A 9,731-nucleotide genomic window follows, 5' to 3' on the forward strand; every position below is an offset into this window, starting at 1 on the left:
TCTAAAGACCAGAAAAATGCAATCAAAAAGTAACACAAGTGTTTATTTGATGGTTAATGGCTACACGTTTATCAAAACGTCTTCAAAGCCGTTGATAAAAAAACTCACGGTTGATGATTCAACCCTTCACCTCTCCCATTCTTTATTCACAAATAAATCACCTCGGCATACTACACAACCCATAATGATCACAAAAACTGTACACAGAGGCTTGCATTAAATGCAATGCACCACCGTTCAAATCAGTCCCAACACAATTTTACCAAATATAACAGTGATATACTAGCTTTGGCTTAATGATGTGATTAGTCCTTGCAATTAGACGTAATTTAAAAATTCGTCCATGTAATTGCTAATCTTGGCAATTTAGCCTTGCAATTGTTAATCATTTAAAATTTGGTCCTTGGACCAACTTAATCACTGCCTCGTCACTAATTTGATGACGTGGCAATCACTGTCACACATGAAATTCCAATTTTGCCCTTAAGAAGAGGACAAAATATTGAAGAAAGAATTAGAAACCCAGGGGTAAATTTGGAATTTCATGTGGCGTGGCAGTGATTAAGTGGGGAGAGGGACGAAATTTTAAATGATTAATAATTGCAAGGCTAAATTGCGAGGATTAGCAATTACAAGGATGAATTTTTAAACGACGCCTAATTGCAAGGACTAATCACATCATTAAGCCACTAGCTTTTTGTTATATGACTATGTCCACACAAATTTATAAATAATTATAATATTACATGTCTAACCAAATTATATTTTATAAGTGATATACACCTTTCGGTCACTATTATAAGCAAAAAAACCATATTTTAAGTTCATTCATTAAATGTTGTATGTAACCTAAATATAGACCACATACAACATTTAATGAATGAACCTAGAAAATGAAGTTTTGCTTATAATAGTGATCGGAGAGTGTAGCTTTTTTATTATATTACATGTCTAACCTTGGTTATGATGATGTATTCCGTGATGATTACCAAATGTATGTAAATGTTGAAATTTAACCTTTTCATTTTTTTCCACTAAAATTTATTAGACTTTTTGCACTATACACATATATATTGACTATTAATTTGTTCATATATTGTAGCAAAAATGGGCTAGTTTTTTCTATGGGAAATGCCATTGCCATTTTTTTAAGATTGGAATTTCAATGTCTTGCCCCTGGTGGCTATGTTGGACGGCAGGTAAGGAGTATTTGTATAAGTTTTTGGTTTGCTGGCAAATAATATTTTAAATGCAGTATAGTCTAAATTATACTGCAATATGTGATGTATATACATATAGATCATCATGATGATGGCCATGAAGATTACTTGAGTTTAAAAGCTTACTGTTTAAGATCTTTAAAACTGGTATGGACCCAACCTGCTGCAAATTGTAGATTATATATAGCTACAACACAATAACTGTTATTTGCAAAAAATCAATTGTTATTAACACGTAAAAACAATTGTCATTCTTAATTGTATAGATATATGTCCCTATAGTGGATGAAATAGGGCACTGGTTTCTAATGGTGGTTGCTTGAGAGGATTGAAAAGTTTATCTCCTAGACTCCCACTTGGTAGCTACGAAGGGTCTTCTTAAAAAAATTGTAAGTGAAACTACAATTTACAGCTATTTATGTAAAGTCAATGAAACGCAAATTACTTACATCCTTATAACTGTTATTATAGGCTGGAGTTCTCTCCCATATGGTGCTATCCATTTATGAGGCAGAGGTACCATTCTGTTTGTTTCCTGATTTTGATTTTTGGGAGATTGTTGAACTACATCTGCCACAAATTATGCAGAAGAACTTATGGTGCTTGTTGTAACCTACACTAACCAATAATGATAGCTATTTAACCAATACAAACAAAACTCACCCTTTTATAATAAAAAAAATTATAAAAAAATTTATGTGAGTTGAGCTCCAGAAGTTCATCAGTCGATCAAAACATAAAGAACACTTACAGAAGTATTTTTAAAAAATCTTTGATTTCATTGAACATTGATAAAAAAAATATTTTAATAATGTTAGCACGAGAAATAATAATTTGTTGATCTTAAACTCGAATTTTTAAAAATGAAAAAGAGGTTTGCAAATATATATATATATATATATATATACACATTAAGAGTAATGTACTTCCTTGTTGCTTTGAGATTCCATGATGGATCAATAGTAGTACTTAACTGTTACATGCATCCATACACGCTAATGTTTAAATGAGGTTGGTTTGTAATAAATGCATATATATCAACCATGTAGCAAACCCTATTATTTGTTCTTAATAATAAATTGCTTTATAAATGCTGAAACTTACCACTACTCATTCATTTTAAACCCCATCAACAACTTATAACGTTCACTAAACTCCCTTTAAGAAATGTTCTTCCAAACAATAAGTGTTTATCACAAAGAATATTTTGTTGTTTTTATGGTCATCCTTTGTTAAAGTTTTAAAAACATTGGCTCTTTGATCCATCCAACACTCTAAAAATCACTAACACACATTTTTTTCCACTTCCAATATCACCATCTCAAGAAAACCTTCTCATATACTAACAAGAACCTCATTTGCCAAAGAAGATTTTCCCCGCAATTCACTCTTTCATGTATTTTATCAAGAAATTAAGGTATATATATACACCATTATGTGCTTATAGTATAGCAGCCATGTAACATGTCTATATAGAGTCACGTACACACGTCATGAATGAAGCATTTGTGCGATCATTGTAGTATCTTCTTATACATGATTTGTCTTCTTCTTTAACATTTTTCTCAATTGTGGCTGCAGTAGGAGATGGTGCACATGAACCTCGACAACGTTTGAGGTGTGCCACGGCGACACAAATGTGGAGTTTATTTGGGCTTGGGTGGAATCGGTAAATAGGTAATATAAAGCAACCTATATTTGCATTTTGTTCTTCACTTGCTCTTGCTTTCTTTTCTTGGTTTGTTCTCTATTTTTCTATTCTATTCATTACTTCATTTTTTTTTCATCTTATCTTTTTGGTGGTAAATTTTTGTGTTCACCTCTTTACTTGATTTTTTTTAAAAGCCAAGCATCTCTTTACTTTATATAATTTTACTCAAACTTTTAACTTTTTACTATGAACATTTTGTCAAAAAAAAAAAAACTTTTTACTATGACCGCAAAATACAATTTTTAAATAGATAAAATGTTAGTAGGAGTAACGGGGTTTGGTGCTCAAGTCTTTGGATTTAATTTTGTTGGTTGGCATTTGAAGAAATACAGGTTTCAAAATAGTGGGATCCAAATATATTTTTTCAATATTTTTGTGATGCAGATGACTATCTCATTCTTTATAATAAGATTTCACTATTTTTATCAAACATACACACCTTAAATCTTCTTCTTTATGTAAGATTTCACTCTCCTGCAAACACTCATTTCCAGATAACTGTTTTTCCTTTGATGTATGAGAGTTTCCTTAATAATTTATTATTGTAACCCAATTTTAATAATTTCTATTTTATTTTTTATTTTTTATTTTTGGTCCATTAAAATTTTGTTATAGCTTAAGAGGCAGTTATTATTTGGTCAAGACAAAAGGCAAGTTGTACAAATATATAAATCACCGAATTTGTTGGTAAACCAATCTAGAATTTTTGAGATTGTATAAATTTACACGATTGACAGAGAGTAATTTAATTTCAAATGCATAAAAGAACCTTTCAACTGATATAAAATTATACGATTGAAAACCAAGTTACTTGGACTCCACGTACTGGGGAATATCGGGTTTGATTTCGGGAGGGACAACGCTTACCTAGTGCGCACGCCTTTATGCACGAGACGGATTAGTCGTCTACCTTTGATGGGTCAGAAACTGGTGCGAAAGCCAAAAAAAAATTATATGATTGAAAATCACTACAAGAATTCCCCAATTTACTAACCAATTCAAAATGACATTAGTGAGGGATTTAGACCCTTAATAATTACTGGCGGAATAAACCTTCAATAGCATCCAAAAAACCCTCAATAACGTTACTGACGGCAAATTCCCTCAATAATTCAGTGAGTTACATTACTGACGGATAAATCCGTCAGTAATATTAATAAAGAACCTACGAATTATTACTGCGCGGAAAGATTCCGCCAATAACGTAATCGTACAAGGCATTGCATTACTGAGGGATATAAATCCGTCAGTAATAGTATAACGGATTAAATAATCCGCCGGTAATGCGAATAATCTGCCAGTAACACAGTTACTTGACTATCCTATTGGCTTTCACTCAATAATTCTATTTGGGTTGTTGGTGTTTTCACTGTTGCGTTTTTATGGCTTTTGTTTTAGAGCAGTTTAGATGTTTGGTTTGTAATGTATTGTGAACACCACTGATTGTATATCAAGTGTTCAACTCAAACATATTTCATTGTATTTTTGTTTGATCAGAAGACTCTTGCCTGCGTGCTTGAGCATTAGAAGACTCTTGCTTAGTGCTTGAGCATTGGAAGACTCTTGCGTGTGTGTTTGAGCATTTTTGAGAAGTCTCATACTTAGAGAGTATTGAGCATTTGTAATCTTTGTGATTATAGTGAAATCTGCTTGGAAGTGTAAGGGGGACTGGACTACTTAGAAACAATGCTCAAGCACGCAGGCAAGAGTCTTCTGATCAAACAAAAATACAATGAAATATGTTTGAGTTGAACACTTGATATACAATCAGTGGTGTTCACAATACATTACAATAAAGACTCTAGACTTTTGAATTTCTAAGATGTATCAAATCAGTGCAGAAATTCAGTGTGCTTTGTAGAATCAAATTGACAGAGTTTTGGCGCTTTTTAACTTGTATATCTCTATCTACAATCTTCAAGTCTTCACTCCTTTATATAGAGGCGTGAAAGAGACGTTGAGAGGATTAGCACGTCTAAAGAGTCGTTGAGTTCCTTTGATCATCCACCAGTAATCCTTTGCCTGATTTGGGTGTAGTCCTTTGAAGAATTAGCTTCAAATTCATTCCCATCTTGAAGGCACAAATTCTGCAGGCATAGCTGTTGTCTTGTCTTGTAGCGTGGACAAAAACAGAGTAGTGGAGGTAGTGGTTGTACACTTGTACTTTGTCAACTCTCTTAACGAAGGACAAATACTCAGTGCACTTCAAATGACCGTTGATACCTCCCTTTCAATTCTTCGTTCTTCTTAGACGAGGTTGAAATGAGAAACAGCTACTTTGAATCTTCAGTTTGAATTTACGGATCAAATGTAGCTTCTGGTGATGATATCGCTCCTGATCAAAACCTTGCTTCTGATGACCTTCTGCTTCTGATGAACTTCTGCTTCTGATGACGTCATCACTTCAGAGGCACTTCAGCTTCAGAAGCATTTTAGTTTCAGACGCAGTTTTCTTCAGATGCTTCGAGTTCCTTTGCTCTCCATTGTTCTTCCAAGACCTATTGAAATTACTTGACTAGCATTTGGTACTGTACAGTTGAACAATTATTAGCAATAACCAATTGATAATTTTTAATACCTTGTTATCATCAAAACTCATTAAGGTTCATTGTGAAACACATTTGTTTCCAACATGTTTTAGACAAGATAACTTATATTTAATTTTGAATATATGTGCAGAAGACCATGACAGAATTTACTAAAGCTTTTTAAAGTCAGCAGGATAGTCTTCCCCCTTCTGATCGATATGATTCTATCACTGCTAGTGGATTTATAATGAACAAATTTATAGAGACTGTGGGTGGGAAGAACAAGGGTCGTATTGTTGGTGCTGGTAATAACTCTAAGTTATATTAGAAGGATTCATCTGGCAAATTCATAGATACTTGCCTTAACTCTTTTGAACGCACAGGACGGTCAACTCGTAGACACGACGATCCCATTTATATTGAGGTTGAACAATTGAGGGCTGAGAATGCAAGATTGAAGGCACAACAAGAAGAACTTGTAAAATCACAATAAGAAATGAAAAGCCAGGTAGTTGAATTGGTGCAATTGCAAAGAACCATGCTATAGCAACAACGGCGATCTCGTGGGGATACATCACAACTTGATCCATATGATCACGCGATAACACCGCAATATGATGATTTGGGGGTATGATCTTATATCTGATTCATTTTTTTTTAAAGTTTATTACTTTTTTTTTTTTTTTTTTTGCTTTATTACCAATTTAGTACTAAGATTTCTATGAGGCGTGCTTGCAACTTTGGACCCAATATATTTTTTTGTTGACAAAATTATAGTACAATTTAAGATTAGCCGCATTACATGTTTAAGTATATAATTATTTCTTCATTGATGAGTGGTGGTATAACACAAATACTAGTGTATAGAGACTCATGTATGTTGGTGTTGCAAATTCTAAAATAATGAGTTCAATTTCTATGAGGCATTGTCCTGGTGGAAAACAAATATGTATAGCTTTATCATGGGATTGGATGAAGAGCTATGGGATATATTGGAAGATGGAGTTGATGACCTGGATTTAGATGAAGAAGGAGCTGCTATAGACAGAAAAATACATACTCCTGCTCAGAAGAAGCTTTACAAGAAGCATCACAAAATCAGAGGGATTATTGTGGCTTCTATACCTCGCACTGAATATATGAAGATGAGTGACAAATCTACTGCGAAGGCTATGTTTGCATCACTATGTGCCAACTTTGAAGGCAGCAAGAAGGTGAAAGAGGCTAAAGTTTTGATGCTAGTTCATCAGTATGAACTATTCAGAATGAAGGATGATGAGAGTATTGAAGAAATGTACTCAAGATTTCAAACTTTAGTTTCTGGATTGCAAATACTGAAGAAAAGCTATGTTGCTTCTGATCATGTTAGTAAGATTTTGAGAAGCTTACCTTCGAGATGGAGACCCAAAGTAACTGCTATTGGGGAAGCTAAGGATCTAAACACTTTAAGTGTTGAAGATCTTGTTAGCTCACTCAAAGTGCATGAAATGAGTTTAAATGAGCATGAATCCTCTAAGAAGAGTAAATCCATTGCTTTACCATCTAAAGGAAAGACTTCAAAATCTTCTAAAGCCTATAAAGCTAGTGAATCTGAAGAAGAATCACCTGATGGAGATTCTGATGAAGATCAGTCTGTGAAGATGGCTATGTTGTCCAACAAACTTGAGTATCTGGCAAGGAAGCAAAAGAAATTTTTGAGCAAGAGAGGTGGCTACAAGAACTCAAAGAAAGAAGATCAGAAGGGGTGCTTCAACTGCAAGAAGCCTGGTCATTTTATTGCTGATTGCCCTGATCTTCAGAAGGAGAAGTCTAAAAGCAAATCAAAGAAATCAAGCTTCAGCTCCAATAAATTCCGAAAACAAATCAAAAAGAGCTTGATGGCAACCTGGGAAGATTTGGATAGTGAATCTGGTTCTGATAAAGAAGAAGCAGAAGATGATACAAAAGCAGCCATGGGGTTAGTGGCAACAGTATCATCAGAAGCAGTATCAGAAGCTGAATCAGATTCAAAAGATGAAAATGAGGTATATTCAAAAATTCCTAGACAAGAACTTGTGGATTCTCTAAAAGAACTTTTATCACTGTTTGAGCACAGAACCAATGAGTTGACAGATTTAAAAGAAAAATATGTTGATTTAATGAAACAACAAAAGTCAACTCTATTGGAGCTAAAAGCTTCTGAAGAAGAACTAAAATGGTTTAACCTCATATCAACAACATATGAAGATAGACTCAAAATTCTTTGTCAGAAGCTACAAGAAAAATGTGATAAAGGTTCAGGCAATAAACATGAGATTGCCTTGGATGATTTTATTATGGCTGGAATAGACAGAAGCAAAGTTGCTTCTATGATCTACAGCACATACAAGAACAATGGCAAAGGGATTGGCTATTCTGAGGAGAAATCCAAAGAATACAGTCTCAAGAGCTATTGTGATTGTATCAAGGATGGATTGAAATCCACTTTTGTGCCTGAAGGTACAAATGCTGTAACTGCTGTTCAGTCAGAACCTGAAGCTTCTGGTTCACAGGCTAAGATCACATCAAAGCCAGAAAACCTCAAGTCCAAGGTTATGACAAAATCTGATCCTAAGAGTCAAAGGATTAAAATTATGAAAAGATCAGAACCTGTTCCTCAGAGTCTGATTAAGCTAGAATCTAAAATCCCAAAGCAAAAGGATCAAAAGAATAAAGCAGTTACTGCTTATGAGAAAACAATACGAAAAGGTGTCAAACCTAAAGTATTGAATGATCAGAAGCCTCTCAGCATTCACCCTAAGGTACAAGGGAGGAAAAGTAAAGCCTCCAGAACTAACCCAAAAGGACCCATGAAGATATGGGTACCTAAATCTGAATTGGTTAAAAATGCAGGTGTGCCTAAGGGCAAGAGAGAAACAAAGGTCATGGTACCTAGACAGCGGATGTTCAAGGCACATGACTGGAGAGAAAGCTTTGTTCCTTACCCTTACAATGAAAGATGGAGGAGAAGTGAAGTTTGGTGGCAACCAGATTGGAAAAATCATTGGTACAGGTACTATTGGTAATTCCTCCATCTCAATAAATAATGTGTGGCTTGTAGATGGTCTGAAGCATAACCTATTGAGCATTAGTCAATTTTGTGACAATGGGTATGATGTAATGTTCAGTAAGACCAACTGCACACTGGTCAACAAGGATGACAAATCCATTACATTCAAGGGAAAGAGAGTTGAGAATGTCTATAAAATAAATTTCTCTGATCTGGCTGATCAGAAGGTAATTTGCCTTCTGTCAATGAATGATAAAAAATGGGTATGTCACAAAAGGCTGGGACATGCTAATTGGAGATTAATTTCTAAAATTAGCAAGTTACAACTGGTCAAAAGATTGCCTAACATTGATTATCATTCAGATGCACTTTGTGGTGCATGTCAGAAAGGGAAAATTGTGAAAAACTCTTTCAAATCTAAAGACATTGTATCAACCTTCAGACCCTTAGAATTACTCCATATTGATCTTTTTGGTCCAGTTAACACTGCATCTTTATATGGAAGTAAATATGGATTAGTCATTGTTGATGATTATAGCAGATGGACTTGGGTAAAATTCATTAAAAGTAAAGATTATGCTTGTGAAGTGTTTAGCAGCTTCTGCACTCAAATACAATCTGAAAAAGAATTGAAAATTTTGAAAGTCAGAAGTGATCATGGTGGAGAATTTGAAAATGAGCCATTTGAACTTTTTTGTGAAAAACGTGGGATTCTCCATGAATTTTCTTCTCCTAGAACTCCACAACAAAATGGGGTTGTAGAGAGAAAGAACAGAACCTTACAAGAAATGACCAGAACCATGATCCATGAAAACAATCTAGGTAAACATTTTTGGGCAGAAGCAGTTAATACTTCATGTTACATTCAAAATAGGATCTATATCAGACCTATGTTGGAGAAAACTGCATATGAACTCTTTAAAGAAAGAAGACCCAATATCTCTTACTTTCATCAGTTTGGATGTACTTGTTACATCTTGAACACTAAAGACTATCTGAAGAAATTTGATGCCAAGGCTCAAAGAGGAATCTTTTTAGGTTACTCTGAAAGGTCAAAGGCATACAGAGTGTATAATTCAGAAACACATTGTGTTGAAGAATCTACGCATGTAAAATTTGATGATAGAGAGCCTGGAAGTAAAACTCCATAGCAAAGTGAAAGTAATGCAGGTACAACTGATTCTGAAGATGCATCAGAATCTGATCAACCTTCTGATTCTGAAAAGCATTCAGAAGTTGAATCT

At 34.3% G+C, this 9,731-nt stretch overlaps 1 long non-coding RNA gene across 1 annotated transcript; it reads left to right on the plus strand.

Annotated features, from left to right (window-relative positions):
- Positions 1–1,066: 1,066 nt before the first annotated feature.
- LOC112421252 (uncharacterized) lies at positions 1,067–1,650 on the plus strand. Its single transcript, XR_003011445.2, has 3 exons — positions 1,067–1,199; positions 1,300–1,367; positions 1,487–1,650. It is a non-coding gene; the product is annotated as an uncharacterized lncRNA (long non-coding RNA).
- The last annotated feature ends 8,081 nt before the right edge of the window (positions 1,651–9,731 follow it).

This window comes from Medicago truncatula, chromosome 4, assembly GCF_003473485.1.
Source record: "Medicago truncatula cultivar Jemalong A17 chromosome 4, MtrunA17r5.0-ANR, whole genome shotgun sequence".
Taxonomy (NCBI): Eukaryota; Viridiplantae; Streptophyta; class Magnoliopsida; order Fabales; family Fabaceae; genus Medicago; species Medicago truncatula.